Source organism: Rattus norvegicus, chromosome 6, assembly GCF_021556685.1.
Source record: "Rattus norvegicus strain SHRSP/BbbUtx chromosome 6, alternate assembly SHRSP_T2T, whole genome shotgun sequence".
Classification (NCBI taxonomy): domain Eukaryota; kingdom Metazoa; phylum Chordata; class Mammalia; order Rodentia; family Muridae; genus Rattus; species Rattus norvegicus.
This window is the reverse complement of record NC_141539.1, coordinates 99,309,835-99,329,584: the sequence shown is the minus strand read 5'-3', so window position 1 is coordinate 99,329,584 and position 19,750 is coordinate 99,309,835. Positions and strand designations below refer to the sequence as shown.

Sequence of the window (19,750 nt, the reverse complement as noted above, 5' to 3'; positions counted from 1 at the left end):
GCAATCACTTCAGCCATCTGTCTGAAAGGCACTCGCACCCTTAGAGCAAATCCAAAGAAGGAAAAACACTAAGTTTTGGGATCATGCCCAGGATTCTTTTCTTCTAAATATAGAAACAAATATTTAAGTCCCTGGTGCATTTGCACCAACTGTTGCTCCCATGGTTCTGCCTTCCCACAAGTAAACTGCTGCTTCTCCCTGGGTAGAGAGCTCTCTTCACCTATGCTGATGTCATCAGTTTGGTTCCATTCAATTATGCAGGAATCCGGGAAAGGATGCAGCATTCAGACCAGACACAGAGAGCCTCTTAGCATTTTAGAATGTTTTCCAGATCCTAATGGCCCATCAATGACATCAAAGTGGGGAGTTTCTATAGTTGCCTCATCTTGAAAGGCAGAGACAGAGCTTGCTAGTTTATTTAAGTCCCTTAATTATTTACTATGGGTTCAGAAAATAACCTTGGAGAGTTTGACATGAAAAGGAAGGTAGATTATCTAAAACTAGGCCAATTGGGATAAAGGTCTGCAACCAGGACAGTTTCCCTATCCACAGTGACCACTGTCTTGCTCCATGTGGCCATGGTGATTATATTGACAGTTGGGCCACAACTGAACCCCAGGACTGACATTGACTATCTGGTTAGTCACCAGCAGACATAGCCCTGAAGCATCTTGGACCAAGTCTTCCCAGAAGGAGGCCAAGTGGGGATGATGTCATTTTAATTTGATAATTAAATCGTCATGTATTTTCTATTACCAACAGATGAAATGGAGATGATGAGATAGCAGATTAGGCCTCAACGTTTGCCTTCCTCATGAGCTATCAAAATACTATGACAAGAGTTGCCCTGAGTGGCTCTGCACTTTAGTACTAATGCTTATCTTCATCTGTCGTAAGGAGTCTGCCATGGTTGGTGACACGGCACCACTTACAAACATCTCTAGTCATCACACTCATGAGGTGATGGCAAAGGTAGCTTCCAGGTAAACGATGCTTGAAGATAGTTATCACTGTGTGGAACTCATGGGGAAAGTATAAAAGACCTACCCCAGTGTGAAGAATTAGCATTGGTGATAGGCTCTCTGGTCCAGATTATGCACACTTTCCAAGATCCCTGTCATTTGTGCAGGTCACTTCTTGGGTTACTAAAATAACTATACCTTTAAGGAAGATGTCTGACTGGATGTGTGCAGGGGGGGAAATGCTGTTTGATTGCAAACACCTTACCCCGACTATTTGTGTGCCATGACTTAGAGGGGACTTGGCTGTCATTTGTTTGCAATGGCCATAACAAATACTTAAGAAAGAATGCCTCTCTCTGGTGCTTCCACCTGCCTGTTTCTCCAGGTAAATCTACCACCATGAAACAGCGGGCACACCTGTTGAGTTGGTTGGGAAGAAAGCAACTATCCCTGATGCTGAAATCTATAGAAAGTTCTGTCTTGTTGATGACTTTGGCTACTTGACATTCAGGGATTCAGGGTCAGTTTTGGTAAAGAAAATGCACCATGAGGATGGTGCATCTTCCAAGCCATTAAGCAAATGTTGCATTGAAAAGAAGCAGAACAACCCACTTTTAAAATGTGCCCTCCCGAATTCAGAGACATCTCGCGGCTGCCACATCCAGGATCCCATCTCCCCTGCTTCACAAAGGGTTCCATATTTTGCCAGTAATAAAATTTTATTAGTAACATGTCAAATATGTTGTAAAATACAGTTACCTTTCTTCTTCCTCCCAGCTTAAAAAAAAAAAAGAAGTCCAATCAAAACTTCAAACCATGACCCAAATATTTTTAAATATGAAAGAGACATATTTTAGGTTATGTAACAGATACACATTTCCCCAAAATAAATGTTGTAGAACGCCATCTGCTCCACATCTCAGTGCATCCCCACGGAGCCAGACTTCTGCTGCTCTCCCTTCATTAGCCGGGTTATTATGACCCAGGATTTCACAATAGGGATAACTAGAACTCATGACCAGAAGAGAGCCTGGCAAAAATGCTTACCATGCTTACGCAACTCTTCACTTACATTGATCCTTTTCCACCCCCCAACCTGGTGGTGGGGAGGGTCCTTGGCAGGGGCAGGATCTTGTAAAGAACAGAGACCAAATGGAGTTTGAGCCAAGGGGTAAAAGAAACAACCCAGCGTCACTTTCCAGCTTGGAGTTGCCAACACCCAGAATCATGGGTTTAACATAGAGTATTTTGAACGACTGTTACAGATTTGACCAAGCAAGAGATTGTCAAAGTCTTGTTAACTCTGGAAGCTTTTACACTTGCTCCAGTGTTGCCACATGGAGCTCTCCTGGGGGAAGACATCCCCTGACTGGTAAGACCAGGACAGAACTCTACCCATGCTCCCCTTATGCATTTGGTTTGGATCCAAACTTCCAACCATCAGAATCAATCTCCTTGCATGTTACACTGCGTTTTACTTGTGACTATTTGGGACAAATGGCTTTATGGCTTTGTGGCTTTTGTCATTTTTTTTCCTTCCCTCTATTTTTCCCTTTCACACAGGGTTGTTGCACATCGCCCAGGCTAATCTCAAATTTACTATAGAGCTGAAGCAGACCTTGAGCTCCTGACCCTCTTGCCTCTACCTCACAGGCACTGGGATGGCAGACGTGGGAGGCCCACTTCCCTCTGTGTTTTATGCCTCCTAAAAAAGGGGAAAATGAAAATAGCCAACAACGTGCTGTGGAAAACACACATGAGCATCCACATGTGTGCTTACACTAGCATTTTCATCTTGAAATTACTAATAACCTTTCTACTCAAAATGGCATTTACTCAGGAATATTGACAAATGAAAACATGGGTCCCATTGAAGATTTGCCACAAAAAAAAGAGGATCGGGGGGAGGAGGAGGGGGGAGGAGGAGAAGAGGAAGAAGAAGAAGAAAAGAAGAAGAGAAGAAGAAGAAGAAGAAGAAGAAGAAGAAGAAGAAGAAGAAGAAGAAGAAGAAGAAGAAGAAGAAGAGGAGGAGGAGGAGGAGGAGGAGGAGGAGGAGGAGGAGGAGGAGAAGAAGAAGAAGAAGAAGAAGAAGAAGAAGAAGAAGAAGAAGAAGAAGAAGAAGAAGAAGAAGAAGAAGAAGAAGAAGAAGAAGAAGAAGAAGAAAAGAAGAAGCTGCAATTTTTAACAAGACCACTGGGGAACTGAATGTCCAAAGGGATTTCAAAAGTACCAATGCAGCGGAATGTTCTTAACTCAGCCAACTGTATAAAGTAAGCCTTGAAGAAGAGACAGAATTATCTTCATGTGGAAATTTTGTCCCAAAATGTAACAATTTTTAGACATGATTCACTTTTTCAAAAAAAAATGGCACTTGTCATGTTGCTAATATACAATAATAAAGTTTAAGATATGTAAGTTGACATATATTACATAAAGCATTTGAATTAATTATATACAATCTTTGATTGTTTCCAACACAACATTTTTCTCAACAAAACATAACTATGACACTGAACTAGAAACAAGAAAACTACCTTACCTCACAAGTACTGAGAGACTAAGTATGGTCACTTTTTAACAAGAATTGTGTTCACTCAGTAACATTACTGTGAATGGATTCTAATTTGATAAACTCTGGAACTCTTTCTCAGAGGAATTCAGCTGGGATTTTAAGCTATTATCCTCCCATGACTCTCTCTGGGCAGATTAATATCCATGCAGGAGAGAACAGACAGAAGACAGGGAATAAGGGACAGGCTGCAAGTCAGAGAGGCATTTCGTGTGACAGAGAGATGGTGGTTTCAGCAGCAGGTGTTTTTAAAAAAATCCCCAAATCCACTGAAATCAAAAGACAGATGGACAAAGTGTGCCTCTCTGACCTTATTCATGCCAGAGCCAGCTTTTAGCCTGTGGTCTACCCATTATCGTGGTCCTTTACAGCATCTCTTGACATCAATATTAACCTGATTCACCCTGTAAAAGAACAAGAAACTAGAGAGATGGAGGGGCTGTTGTATACTTGAATTTGTTTCCCAAGGAAACATCTCAGAGATGAGTGCAGACCAGCCATTACCCCACCCAACAGAGGCATCCTATGCCAGCATAAAATACACTGTCAAGCACAGTGTGTGCGTCCCTTTCGTGACCTGCTCTGTGTGAGTAAAACTCCCTCTAACCTGTGCATCTTACCACCTGCAAACGCTTTAGGAGAAAGATGTTGGATAACCATCCCAGTTTGGAAAAGAAGAGGCTAGTGTCAAATTACCTCAGTCATCCTATAGGGAAAACGAGCAAGGTAGCTGTGTACCACTCAGGTCATGCCCCCAGCGCTGGCACAATGCTCAACCCTAGGAATGCCTTGGTGAGTGCTGAACTGTACTTCTGAGTCCCCTGGCACCGACCTGCTTAATCTCGTGATGTGTGTTAAAGATGGCCCACACATTTGAACATAAGCATTTATACACCACCTCAGGATTTAGCACCTCCTTCAGCTGTAGTTTCTGCTTTTCCTTCCCTAGTCTTTCCAGAGTCCAGAGTCAGCAGTGTTTGGGTTTAATCCCATATCTCATACTATTCAAATCTCATCTGTGCTGAGTCGAATCTAATGTTAGGCATCGTTGCTGAATGAGAGAGAGAATCCATCCACTGGGACAGCAGGTGTTTTATGTACAATGGACACAGGAAGAGAACATGAGAGCAGCAAGCAAACGTGCAACAAGCAAACGACCCTCGCGTGGAACAATCCACTCTTTCACTGAGGTGTCCTGCCTGTCACCTCTCCCCTTGCCCTCTGATTTTCTCTCTAGGTTTCTCATCTCCTCCTTGGGTCTGTATGTTCTTCTTTGCCAGGCTCGTGTGTGTGTGTGTGTGTGTGTGTGTGTGTGTGTGTGTGTGTGTGTCTGTGTCTGTGTGTCTGTGTGTCTGTGTGTCTGTGTGTGTTGGAAAGGTGTGTCTGTGTATGCATATCTGTGTATGTCTGTGTGTCTGTCTCTGTGTGTGCGTATCTCTGCATGTGTATCCGTGTGTCTCTGTTTCTCCATCTCCATGAGTCTGTTTCTCTCATATGTGTATGTGTGTGTGTGTCTATGTGTCTGTGTGTGTGTCTATGTGTCCATGTGTGTAACTGTGTGCCTGTGTGTCTATGTGTCTATGTGTGGGTGTAACTCTGTGTGTGTGTGACTGTGTGTGTGTAACTGTGTGTCTGTGTGTGTGTGTCTGTGTGTGTGTCTATGTGTCTATGTGTGTATAACTATGTGTCTATGTGTGTGTGTAACTGTGTGTGTGTGTGTGTGTGTGTGTGACTGTGCGTGTGTTCCTTTTTACCAGGGTATTTCACAGTACCCTCGGGAGAGCAGTATGACAATGACACTCAGATTGCTCATCTCAGCTCCCCTATCTTAAGGATGGCTTCTGTCCCCAAAGGAAGGATGGATGCCTAGAGTCAAAAAAGCTGTAGCTGGTGCTGGCACCATCCACAATGAAACATGCAGAAGTCATGAACAAAGCAAACCTGGATAGAATCCCCTATATTCCAGCATGCCCTGGTAAAAAATCACAGCCATCCATGGGCTAACTTGGGAAAGTCTACAGAATTTAACACAACTTAGAAAAAAAATCAAGAGAACACTTGTCAACTCCTTATCTATGAGCTGTTTATTGGGGAAAATTATTTGCACTAAAAAGTATTTTTAAATAATCTGTTTTTAAATCAAGGCATATTTAAATAAAAGTAGAATCACAAATACCACTGGCTTCTAAGACAGCTTATATACGGATGTATAGATCAAAGCACTCAGGTATGATGACTTGAAATAAGATGGATTTTTACATCTGTAACTGATTCTTTGTCCTGAAGTTCTGGCTTTGTTTAATGTTTCTGACAGGAATTATTACAAATTTACACTTACTTGATTTTTCTTCCTCCTTTCCCTTCTATCCCAAAATATGCACATTTCTATACTTAGCCAATGTAAGCATGTGCATTTTTAAAATGTCACACCTGTTAGCACTGGTGGCCTCTTCTTAGAGACCTTGACAAAAGCCACCCCAGGTGTGCACTTCAGTAAAAACTTAAAAAGCATTAGATAATTGATCCTATCTTAGATTTATAATGGCATACTAATTCTATCAAACTTGGAGTTTTGAACTAGCCTCTATTTTAAATAAATCAATAGTTTTGAAAGAAGTTTTCTGAGAAATACAGCCTTTTATATGCAACAAAATAAAAATATTAAAAGTCTAAGCCAAATCTTGCTCTCCAATTGCATCCAAAATATTTTAAATATTTATATATGGATTTCAAAGACATCTCACCATCATACTGACTTGTCTGTTGTGTCTTTGCCTCTATTAAAAATGGTACTTTGTTCTAAAGTACTTTTCTTAATGTTGATTGATAAGCCTGACACTTGGATCAACTGGGCATCTTCACAGTCTTGCACATGCAAAGCCGTTAGAGCCCCTGTATTCTCTAAACAAATCACTTTAGTGACTCACCACAGGGGCCAAGTGTGGTCTCCAAACCGTAAGATGCGGCCAGCCTGGTTAAGGTCAGCGCCTCAGCTGGTGACGGCACTGTGTTGACAGTTGCCCTATTTGAGTTACAAAAGCTTGATCATCTTTTTTTTTTTTTTTTTTTTAGCATCATATTCCTGTCTGTTGTCGTTTTGAACAAAGCTCAGAGAGCACACCAGTAAGTGAATCATCATGAAGCCCTTAGCAATATTTCCACACCACCCATGCACTCCTTGGTTTAGAATCATCTCTTTGCCAGCTTCACTACCATAGTCTCCCTAACACTAATCTTTGAGTCTTTGGTATTTCTTAAGTACACCTTTGGCACCTAGTTTTCCCAATCTACTTTATCAATAACAGTTCTTTGAGTGAAATACTTCATAGGACACAAACTTCAGACCCTGAATTCAGACGTCTCACTCAAACTCAAGAACACGATGAGTCACTTCCCACAATTTCATAAACCTATCCGACTTGCTAAATCGTCACCCTTCAAACTGTAAAACATAGGGACTTATCTAGAATCCTCTCCCCAAAGGCATTCTCTGAGATTTTGTTAAGTGGTAAGTGATTGACTACTGTACAAAAATCAGTGCAATGTTTCATCGGGGCACCTCTCGTGAGCTCTTAGCGAGGTGAAGCAATAGTGTCATGTCTAAATTCTATTATTCTCACCAACGTTCTGGCGTGGGTTTTTAAAAACTTATTAAACCTACTAAAAACACGTTCTTCCTGCCTACCCTTTTCCTGAGCTTCAAAGCCTATAAGGAAAAAAAAAAGTCCATAATAAAGTTTAAACTCTTAAAGGCCCATCACAAATTTTAATCAACCCGTAGAACTTAAAGATGATCCTGTATGCAATGCTAATTTATTACATTTCATCCTTAAAGAGAAGTCTGTTAAGACCAAATAAGAATAATCAACAGCAGCAACAACAACAACAGTAGATCCGCCTGGGGGACTCCAGTTGTTACTGTCAGCAAGGAAGCTGCAGTGTGTGCTGGCCCCGTGTTGAACCGCCACTCGTGGTTAAAGGACAGTAATGACCACCCAGCACAGTGAAGGAACGAATCTCATCCAGTCAAGAAAATTAGATTCATTCCACCTTTAACCCTCAGGGTCACAGCATTATCAACTTAGTTCTCCTCTCTCTCTCTCTCTCTCTCTCTCTCTCTCTCTCTCTCTCTCTCTCTCTCTCTCTCTCTCTCCTTCTCTCTCTCTCTCTCTCTCTCTCTCTCTCTCTCTCTCTCTCATATGCACTACTTTTCAATAGAGTGGCAGAATTTAAGTGAGGAAGTGGCCTAAGAATTTTAATCTAACAGGTTAACCAAAGATCAATCCCTTTCTATCTGGAAAAAAAAAAAAACAAAAACCAAAAACAAACAAAAAACCCACCACCACCACCAAAACCGAAAACCCCTTTTTTCTAATGCATCAATCCACATCTTTATGATAAAACGGACATACTTCCGATCTGTGTGATGGCACTAAGGGTTGCTGGGTAATACCCATTCCTCTCTCCCCTTGGTTCGCATGCATCTCATCATTGAGATCAAGTGCACTGGTAATTAGTGTTTTCTATTAACATCTTCACTATAAACAGTTCAGGCATTTAGAAACAAAATAGCAATGAACTTAACAGTTACTTTAATTCATTTTATAAATGAGCAACTGAGAATTTTGCTCCAAGTGGTCACCAGTGTAGCCCATCCCATAGATGGCATTCTCCGAAGTGTAAGGCACAATGTGGTAGGAATGCAGCTCTTCATAGTAGAGAGACTGGGAACAGCACTCCTGTACCATAAACTTCAGCCGTTTTCTTGTATCAGAATAAGCAGTCTTATAGCAGGGAGCTTCCTTGAAGTATTCATAACTCTCTTTCTCCGTCTCTAGGTGTATCTTCCTCAGCAAATTATTAATTAACACAGACCTTCTTAGGTAGGTTTCTGGGTCTTCAAGAAACCTGAGCTTCTCCAGAGAAAGTTTGAGGATACAAGTCCTGTCTTCGGGTAATATCAGGTGCTAGGAAACAAACAGAGCTGTTACTCTCCACACAGGACACGGAAAACTAGTGCTTTGTGTTACCAACCACACTCAAGAGGGAGACTCAGGGAGAAAAGTAAATCCTTACTTTTGGAAAATACCCCTGGTAATCTTGATGTAAATCTTCTTCTTCTGCATATTTTCTCTTAAAGTAGGCTACTTTCGACGTTGTTAATGAATATGATAGTACTCCTCTTGGATAAGCTAAAACAGAAAAACAGTTGGAGGAGGGTCAGGCTGCCAGTATTGTGACAAAGAACATTTCATCACGTGGAGACCATTCACAAGCATAAATCCAGCCACCCCAGAGAATGCCACCCTCCCCAAACAAGCAGCGCTGTCCTTGGCAACTGTCTTAAGATCATAAGACCATCAGCGGAGAAATGCCATTTCAGACACAAAATAGATGGTCGGGTTTAGAGTTCTACGTTCCTTTCCTTATGCAGCCCCAGAAATCAAACTCAGTTGACGGTTTAATTTTGTGCCTTTTTGTGCCAAGACATACCCAAGTTTGATACACAAAGCATAGTAGAAGAGGCTGCGTGATTTTCCCTCATTCTGTTTGTTAACCTTTGTGACACTCAGGAGAAAGGTAATACTTCTAGGCTAATCAAGTTGACATAGAGTAGCTGGTGCCCAATTACACCTTTAAAAATAATGGCATAATTCCTAAAAACAATGAAACATTTTGTCCCGGAAGCCCACAGATAAATGTAGTCTTCACCCCTCCTCAAGGGAACTTCTCTCTGTAACCGGAAACCACAGCCCATCAAAGTGCAGAGTTGTGGAGCTAAAGGACATCTACAAGACACACCCACACCTAGAGCTCAGGGACCGTAGAAGAGGGGGCGGAAAGAGCTAGAGCCAGAGGATTAGGGCGTGTGCTGTGAGATTGTGTCTCCAAGCAACATCAGAAGCTACACACAAAGTCTCACCAACGTGGACGCCCAAATGTGAGCTGAGCAAGGGTGGACAGAACAAAAGGCCGAGAGGTACCAGGTCTGCACAAAGAACGACAGGCAACTTAAGAAAGCTGGGAGTGGGAGATATGGTCCTCCTAGGGAAGAGCACAGCAATTGTCCAGTGCCAAATGCATTCAACCATGAAAATGGATACAAGTAACAACATGTGGACTAAGAAAGCTATATATAGAAATATACAAATACATATATGCCATGCAAAATCAACCGATTAAACTTCATGATTCATTAAAATCCATGAATTTGAAGAAGAGTGGGAGGGGTGTTTAGGAGAGTTTGGAGGAAAGAAAAGGGGAAATTTAATTAAAATACAATTTCAAAAATAAACAAATTTTAACTAATTAATATAATGGTCCCGACATCTAGCATAATTGAGGGTAATAATGAGAGATGAGTGTGTGTGTGTGTGTGTGTGTGTGTGTGTGTGTGTAAACTGTAGTGTAATAAGTGAAAGTAGAAAACCTTTGTTTCCTCCTTGAACACGCAACTGAAGATGAGGATTCTGCCTTTAAGGAAAAGCTGTTTAGAGGTCTCAGATTTCCAAAGGAGTTCTCAGAATGTACTCTAGATGGCGCTGTGGCCACAGAAAGGAAGCGCGATCAAACTTCCAGCACAGCGGATTCCAATTCAAAAACAGCGAATGTAGAAAACAGAATCCAGTTTGGTAGTCATTTCAACCTCCAGGGTCCAGAGTGGAAAGAAAACTGATATCTGAACTTAGTCTACTTCACCCTAACCAAATAGTTCTGTTAGAACCGTATGATTCACAAAATAATAAAGCATATAAAGACATGTGGGTTAAATGAATTTACACTGACATTTGAGAGCTTTTGCAAGCTTAAATGTGGAAAATATGCTCTTCAATAACCTGCTTTCTGAAGTGTTTCCTTCATCTTGGAGCCATGCCTGCATAGCTTCCCACAGCCCTCCTGCAGCTGGATGCTCTTCCTGAGCCACCAATAAGGAAAAGTTACACACCTCACCTCAGGCACCCCAAATTCTCTCTGCTGTCACCATGAGTTATAAACCCAAGAGAGCTGTAAGCTAGTGTGAGCATGCTTCATTAAGGAATCCAGGTTCAAAGCACTTGTGTGTCTGACCTGAAGGGATAAGGTAGGGATAAGGACACGTAGCCAAAGCTCTGTGCCACAGTTCCTTAATTTGATGAACAAAACACAGCTTATGTCCATTTCGCACTTAATTGAAAGGGTTAGGGAAAAAATAAAACCGACCAAATAGATAAAACAAATGAATCCACCCCTAAACACAGTTTTCTCTCCTTTTCCTTTCTTTCTGTTTGTTTGTTTTTTCCTTTGTTTCCTTTTGTAAGATATAGACTGCTAGGGTTACATTGAAAGCTATTTATCAGACAGCTAGATAACAAAACCTTGTTTACCCCTCGTGAGAATGACTCCTATTGTGTGTGTGCACATATGTATGAATATATGTGCCTGCATGCGTGTGGTATATGAGTATGTATGTGTTCCTGTTGTGCACGTCTACACACAGGTGCACAAACATGTGTGCACATACAAGCGGAGGCCAGAGGTCAACATGGGTTTTCTTTCACGATTAATCTCTGCCTTTCTTATTTGAGATGGGGGCTCTCACTGAACGTAGACTCACAAATCGGGTAGACTAGCTAGTCAGTGATCCCTAGTGACCCTCTTGCCCTCACCTTATTAGCGTTCAGATTGCAGGTCTTTGCCACAGCCTGGCTTTTACATGCGTGCTTGGGCTCCAAACCCAGGTCGTTCTCATGCTTGTCAGCCAGCACTTAACCTGCTGGACATTCATGTCTTCTGTTCCTCTTTAATCTAAGTGACGTAACAGCGGGTCTTGAGTGTTAAGCATCAGAGTCTCCTGGAGAGCTTAACTACTGGGCCCTTCCCTCACCTCTTCTAGTGGGTCTGGAGGGGAACTTTTGCACCAAATCAAACTGAGATCTATGCCAGCTAGCCTGGGACCACATTTTGATTGCCCTAGTGTTACAGTACCAGGCAACTGTACCAGTGGGCCCTGAAGAGTTGAACTCAGCCAATCAACTGACAGCCAAACACCTGGGACGATTGCTATTGTTACTGTAGCTATTGCCTCCCTCTATCTGCTTCGGTGTTTGTCTTGTTCTTAGCACCATGACCAAAGCCAGCTCACATTTTAATTACACAGTAAAGAATGAAGTCCACTTTCAACAGGAGTCCCCGGGTTCACCTTAAGAGCATCAGTGCTTATTACTAACATGGCCCTTGCGCAGGTCAAAATGTTTCTTGGCAGGATCTAATGAATTACTCCAGTAAAGGGAAGAGTGAGGAAAGACTTGGAAATAAGAAGCACAACCTTGCCACAAGCAGCAGTGTTTCCATCTACACATGAGTCCTTTATTGGACATTGGCTTGCTTTACCATCTTAAGTATGCAGCATGTGTAGCCATTCCCGAGTGACACCACGGACTGCAAATTGCAGCCTGGAGAACCAGGTATCAATTTACTGTCCTGTCCTCCACACCCAACTGATCTACCAGGGAAGCTATTTCAACTTAACAGATCAAGATATATAGATATAGACATAGACATAGACATAGACATAGACATAGACAAAGACATAGACATAGACATAGACATAGACATAGACATAGACATAGATATAGATGGATGGGCGGCATGCATGGATGGATACATGAATGGATGCATGGATGCATGCATGGACAGACAGACAGACCGACTGATAGATTGATTCTGGGTCACTATATTCCAGAAGTTACACAAAAATATAAAATGCATGAGACCCTGAAAATAAATATTCAGATGTCTAGACCTGAGCCTGCTACTGCTGGGCAAGGAAGACTCTTAGTTTATTGTTCTTGAGGGAAACACACACACACGCACACACACATGCGCCCGCACACACACGTGTGCGCACACACACACACACACACACGCACGTGTGCACACACACACACACACACACACACGCTGCTGATGAATATCTGAGCACCTTTTGCATCTGCTGTCAGTTTGGCAAGTCCCTCCATGCTGACCGCCTGGCTCTTTGCAATGTTTTCCACATCACATTTGGAAGATGGTTTTAGCCATCTCGAGGCTAAAGTATGTAGCCAACGTAAGTTGCTACATCTGCTACTTGCTGGATTAAAAAAACTCAAAATCTTCTAAGCTGGCAGCTACACCTTGGTCCTGCTTTTCAGCCTCCTCTGAGTGCAGATGAGGAAACCAGGGCCCAGAAGAGACTCTAGCTGACAGCCAGTTGTGTAGCTAGGAGTTGGGGGTCTGGAAGTGGGTGGAGGCATAGATTTACTCTCAAGCTCTCTTACTTCTTAGCCGTGTGACCTTAAACCAATTGCCTAAACTTGTCACCAATCTTTGTTTAGTGGGGCTGAGCATGTACTGTGGCATCACACCTAATATACGGTGAGCCTTACATCAAACCACAGTTCTAATAATGACTGCCAATAAACCCAGACCGGTCTCACAAAAGCCAAATGCTCGCCTCCCTACCAGCTCTGACCTAAAGATCATTTCCACCACCCAGCCACTCGGAGAGGATAGTTACTAGTTGAAAACCTCCAGGAAGATAGCTCAGATGGTCAAGGTGAACGCCATTATACAAATCCCACAACAGCTCTGAGAGAGTGTTTCCGGCGTATTGCTTATTGTTATACATCTGGGGCTAAAGGAAAAGAGGACTGTCTGCTAACATTTAGTTCGTCTTCTGGATAATTCATTAGTGCTAATCTGAATAATCAAAGATGTCCGCTTGTCGAGGTTGACTTGACAGAGGTAAATGTGCTTAAGTTCCAGCAGCCAAAAAAAGCTTGCAAGTCACCTAAAATCCAACGAAATAAACAAGACCAAAATGACTTAATACGCCCTTAGAGTCAGCATGCTTGGGTCTGGGAATAATATACAAGCTACAAGACTGAATTGAGCTGAGCCGGAATTTTTTTTCTGAAGCAAAATAGCTAATGCCGGTTTGAACATAAAAATTATTTTTAATGCTGTCACCTCTGGGTTACACGAAATGTCTGTGCCAGGCTCCACGAATGTCACAACATAAGAGCTCAACAAGTAACGCAACAAAAGCCCCAGATCAGAGTGACCCGCCTGTCATAAGAGCTCGGGCAGGGCAATTCATACATATGTCTTTAAATAAATGCTTAAAATGCAATTACAAACGATTGTTTCCTTATTGTTCTGCCTTTGCCTCCAGGCAACTGGAATCCTGTTAGCGTTCAAGTGATTTCATTTGGTAGGAGGCCCAGGGACAGTACATTAAAGAAACATCATCAGCAAATTAATTTATAAACACTTTGAAAGGGCAGACAGCAGCAAAAGACCAATCCCCGGCTCAGTAATTTGTCTTTTTAGGTCAAAGGAGACACCCAGGAAAGAGTAAGGAGTGGGTGTGTTTAGGACTTTCATCTCAGGAGTCTTTCATTCGCCCCAGTGCTCTAATGAGCAGCACATGGTAAAAAGTCCAGCTAGAGGTGAGCATCCTAGCCATGGGCAGGAGGAGCAGGAGGCTGATCTGGGGGTGGGGGGTATTACACACTAACCACAGCTGATGCCCATCGTAGATAAAGCACGGTCTTATCAGTTCTCTTTTTGTGATCTCAGCCTGGCATTTGGCCTTTGAAAGCAAGCCTGCCTAAGTCATGCTGAGGCAATAGGAAAAGTATCTCATGTGATAGTTTTTATCCTAAGGCTGCAGATACTTTGGTTTCAATTTAGCTAATCCAGGGCTGGTGATGGTAGAGCGTTCAGCTTGCATGCACAGGACTTGGGTTCAATCCCCGGTATAGCCAGAAAAATACAAAAAAACAACGACGAGAATTGTCTCACCTGACCTGTTAGCCACGGTCTTTGGTTTCGCTGCATGCCTTAAAGCACTCCACCAGGACAAAACCCAGTTCTGTAATTTGTTCTGTGTCTTTGGGAAAGAGCCTGGCTTCTTTTTTCATGGGGTGGGAGTTGGGGGTGATACAATTTTCAACTGACTGATTTGTATGTCATTTGGCTGAGATGACGCTCTAAAATCACTTTCTTGGGTGTCTGTCACATGCGCTCATAATTTCAGTTCAATCAGTTATGTGTCGTTATTGCAATGACCCTTTTTCAAGAAACCATGAATATATCTGGCTCAGAAGCATTCTAGTATATGTAGGACATTTGTGCCCTCACTGGAGTGAACCACTGGTTACATAAAACATTCATGCGTGTGTGTTCCTAAAGGCAGACAACAGGAGCAAAGTCCAAGGTGGCCCTAGCCTGCTTCCCATGAACGTACAGCTTTGCTGATATTTGGCGCTGCTCTAGCTCATTCTGCCCATACCCCCACCAACACCCAGAACCTTCCTATATGCTCTGCTCTAAGGCGACAGAACTTAGTGTCGGTGTTTAGCTCCGAATCAATGGAGCAATCAGTTTCTTCAGAGTTACCGTCTACTCTGAGCACAATATTGATTTTTATTGGCAGTTTCGGGTTCCCAACAAGTTGCGGATTCTGGAAGGCTTTCGTAGGGATGTCCAGAGATACTGGTGGCCAGTGATTTCTCAAGGTAGCAGCAGCGTTGTCTGCCCTGGGATTCCTGATCCCCTGGTAGAGTCCAGAGCACAGATATGAACTACTGAACAGAGCGTCAGCAATCCCCCGAGCCCATCCTGTTCTACTGATCACTGAGCCAGAGAGAACACTGCTAAACAAGAGGTGAACAGCCAGGCAATGAGGAAGTTATGATGCACCACAGCCAGACTTCTCCAATAAGGCAGCCCTGCCAACGACCGAAGCCAAAAACAGCGAGCTTGCAGAGTACACCTCGTGATTTACAGCTGTCTGGGGGAATGGTGTCCCCATTCCCAGCATCCTTCACCTCACAACACAGGATTGACAGAGAAAGAAAATTGGCCAAGCAACTACCTTTCTGGATATGACATATTCAAAAATTATCTCACTGATAATATCTAGAGAGACACTTTAACGCTTGTGTGTACCCAGGGCCAGTGCTGAGAGAGTCGAGTTTTGACCCCTGACCTGTGGGTAACAGTCTTTTAGAGAGTCCTAGTCGGTATCATTCACACCATCTTTTGTTTATAACTTACCCATCATCTTTTATTTGAGTGTGTCAACAAAACACCCACCCCCACCCCCATTGCCCAGAACCCTCATTCACTTCTCCAGGAGCCTTTGCTCTGTTCTTACAAGGCTTTATCCTTGATCTTATGATGTCTGGTTTGAGTTCACAACTAGAGGTTCTCTAGCAAGAAAATGATCTTTTACCAGTGAGGTGCCTTCCTTCTATGGGTATGGGGCATCCTTGAATAGCACGGTATTCAAGTTCAGGAAATCCCCCAAAGCCACTGGCTGTCTCACCCCAACAGGACATATATGGACAGAATTGAGCCTTTGAGCTCCTGGTTCCCACTTCCCTTTGAAAATATCCCCAGCTTTTCGTGTCCTGGCCCTTTGGATAAGCATCTGGAGTCTCACAGACTCTCTACTACATCTCTGCAATATTCCCAGTCTCAAACTTGTGTCTGTCTCGTCCCCATCCATCCATCCATCAGGATTTAGACGTCTCCTATCTCTCTGCTGTTAGAAAGACTCTCTCTTAAGAATCTAAAAGCAAACCGTTGGGGTTTCCCCTAAATATAAGGCTACTTTTCTAGTACTGGACACATTATAAACCTTTACGGCCTTTCACTTGTTACCCACACTGAGGATTATTAGCAGAAATTGGATGGGTCTGTGTTGGTGTCTTTGTATAATTTTGACTGGAAAAAAAATTAAAGTTATTGTGTTAGAGTAAGAGGGGAAAATAAAGTACTAGAAGTACTTAAATAGATGACTTATTTTTAAAATTCAAAGCTAAATAAGGAGACATAACAAGACTGGCTTCTGCAGGCCCCCAGGCCCAACATGAAGGCAGGGTTCTCTTCCTTAGCCTCAGCTCTGAGTTTGGTCAGTTCGTGACTGCCTCTGTTTCTGAAAAGGCTACTTTTCATTTTTACGTTTCCATTTTAATACTTGTATTTTTATATATTTTACATTTCACTTCACATTTACGTTTTTATGTAGATTTCAGAAGCCAGTGCTACTCCTGCGGACAGTCTAAGCTGGCCATGCGCTTGGCTCTCAGGTGTACCCAGGACTTCAATGTTTTGAAGGTGAAATCGAGTCATGAGCAGGGAGCCAGGAGGTAGAAGCCTTGATGAAGATTTCAAAGACTCCATTGTGTCTCGGGGCATCTTCGAAGCCTTACAGAGGTTTCATGACACGAATCCGAACACGAATGTTAATATGCTCCTAAAATCTTCCCAACAGAGGGAGCCGCCGGAGATGGAAGGCTGGCCCCAGGTCTTAGTTGCATCCCGAAGCCCTTGTTTGCCCTGAGCTTGACCTGGGCATCCTATCCCCAGACACACACACTCTTTATAACCCAGAGAGTGCAAGTGTGGATGGCAGCTACTTGGATGAGGGTCACTACAGATTCATTGTAGCCATGGATCCAACATCACTAGGATTAAGTCCTTTCTACCTTCATAGCATTTCCTTTTTTTAAATTTAGAACTGAATACTATGCCATTTTAAGACAGTCACGTTCACCAAAATCTGCACAGTACATATTCCACATACTGGGCTTTCATAATGACAATTGAGACTAAATTTTGAGAAGCCCTTTGACTTTTTGATTGTAACAGTTGTCGTGATGGACTAGCAAGTGTCATTCACATTAGAGGACACAGCGGTTTTAAACTTCTATGTATATTGCATAAGAAATTGGAGATTAAGATATATTATATAATATAATATATTAGACTAATGCATATATACAGGAACCAATCATCATGGCTGAGAATGAGCCATGCACAGAACACACACCCCCTGGAAGACTGCATTAAGTCTCATCTGCCTCCACAAATTCATTCCTCACAATAAAATATGGTAATTATCACGGAAGACAAGAGGAGGGTGGTTTGGTCCTAAGAGCTAACAAACAGGTTTGGCGTTCTATATATCATTATCTTAGCCTAATAAATGGATGATTTCAAAGTCTCCTGACATTCATAAAGCCACATGAAATCAGAACAAGTTTTTGCATAGGAGTCTAAATGGATTCCCTCCTGCTGCCTGGCTCTGTGGAGAGCACATCTTTTGGAATCTGTCATTGTCATTCTCTGGGCCAGTCACCCCTGGAAGGGTACTGCCCAGAGAGACCTAAGTACCCCAAGTTTCACCATGATAGGGAACTGAACATTTGTTTATGCATCAAATTCAGTCTTATAATTGGGAAGAAAGTAGTTAATTCTCCTTGGTCTCTACCATAAGTCTCCAAGTAAATTAGCAATCCAAAAGTCCCCACAACCTCCTATGGCAACTTGAAGGATTCCCTCATGGTTTCTTTCACCTCAGACCCACACTGCCAGCCTGCCCAGAAAGTCTCCACTTGACATCTTCCAGGATCCAGGTTCCCTCATTTAGGCTCACCCAAGTCACAGGGGTCTAAGAGAGGAAAGTCTGCCAGCCTGCAAACGTCCTTTTTACAGAAAACACTTATTGACTTCTCCCCAGCAACCACCCATATAAACGGCCCCTTCTATTGATCTTGTAAGTTGCTGTGATGCTATGTTAGCATTTATTTCTCTAGATACATATTTAAACATTACTTTCTCTTCAGATGGTGATTACCTGGTAATGCTGACTCAGACCGAACAGTGTACGTCTAGGACAGCCTCAGAAGATTTGGTGAGAACTCCCCTTGGCACATGGAGCATGTCTCACAGCCTCGGGCTCATGAATGGGGACCTGGGATCTTGAAACAAGGAGACATAGTGACATAAGACACCTCTAAAGAATCACAGGGACATGAGTTAGTTATCAGGGCAGGAGAAAGCCGGTGGCGTGGGGGTTGGGGGGCACTGAGACGTTTGAGGTGGGGCTGTTCTGGAATATGGTTTAGACAGAAAGATAAAGCTTCAAACTCACAGGATCACTTAAGTAGGAACAATATCAACTCCCCCTAAGAAATCTGGAAAGTGCACAATAATTCATCTCGCCAGTGATTTACTGGGGGGGGGGGTATTTTGGGGAAATTTGATTTAAAAAAAATCACAGCCAGCTCTTGTATAATTTTAGGCTGCTATCACCCTCCAAAATAACAAAGCAATTAACTCGAGACACCCTAACTTGGTCTTTCTCTGACATACTGACTCTTTCTGGCAAGTTTGAAGTAGCTACTCCACGTTTGAAGATAGTTCTCACCAAAGGGTTCCGTTTAACCACACCTAGTCTGCATGGCTGTGTGCTCACAGATCTCATCATCTTCTATATTTAGAGAGACGGGCTTTCCAAGGGAAGACGGGCATCCAATAAGGACGATCCCATCTAGAGAGGTGAGTTACTATGGTTACTGCTCAGGAGGCTGAGGACCCGTGAACCGCTGCTCCTGGCCAGCTGGACCCTTTCCAGATGAGGATCTAAAACAGAAGCCCGCTCTCCATATGTATTGACTGAATCTAGTGGAGCCCTACTTCGTGTCGTGTCGTTGTTTTATCCATAACCATGGGCCGCCTTTGGGCGCTCCCTGCCTCCAGCTCCCCAGCCTCCGGCAGCCAGGCAAAGCAAAATCAAGGAGGGTGGAAAACTTCTGAGCACTAACCGAACAGTAGTGAACAGAGGGGGAGTCTCAACATCCAATCCTGGCATTTAAAAAACCAAATCAAGTTATTCGGGACCAGTGGCTAGTCACTTTTCAATAGCTGGGGGCGGGGTGGGATCCGAGGCCAAGTCCCTAGTCTCCAGCGGTAGGGGACGCGTCTTCTCTGGGCCTCCGGGTCAGACGCCTGGCTGGAGGGGTCCTGGCATACCTTGCGGAGGGGTCCACTCACCCGAAGACTGCTTGTGCAAATGTTTCACAGCTCCTGTTTTTCGCGAAGGTGTCACTCTTCGGACAGGCTCTGACAGTGACAGCGGCAGCGGCGGCGGCGACTGCAGCTCGGCGGGGCGGCCGGCTCCTGCAGGTCGGTCCCTCCTTCTCTGAAGCGCCTCTCGCTCCAGCTCAGAACGCGAGGCGGGCGCGCGGCTTTTCTAGGCGCGCATTGGACCAAAGGGAGCAGATGTTATCCGGTTGCTAGGAGCGTTGCTAGGAGGCGATGACGCCCCTCCACCGCCCGAAGCAACTTTCCTGAAGGTCTCGGGCGCCAGAGGGGGCTACTGAGAGCCAGTCTAGGAGCTCTTCCA

The 19,750-nt window shown here is 43.4% G+C and overlaps 1 long non-coding RNA gene across 4 annotated transcripts; it reads right to left on the bottom strand.

Annotated features, from left to right (window-relative positions):
* Window positions 1-1,662: 1,662 nt before the first annotated feature.
* LOC102551114 (uncharacterized) lies at window positions 1,663-19,570 on the bottom strand. 4 transcript variants are annotated; one of them, NR_190438.1, is given in 6 exon segments: window positions 1,663-2,963; window positions 2,994-8,498; window positions 8,608-8,723; window positions 11,178-11,316; window positions 18,200-18,323; window positions 19,399-19,570. It is a non-coding gene; the product is annotated as an uncharacterized LOC102551114 (long non-coding RNA).
* Window positions 19,571-19,750: the final 180 nt, after the last annotated feature.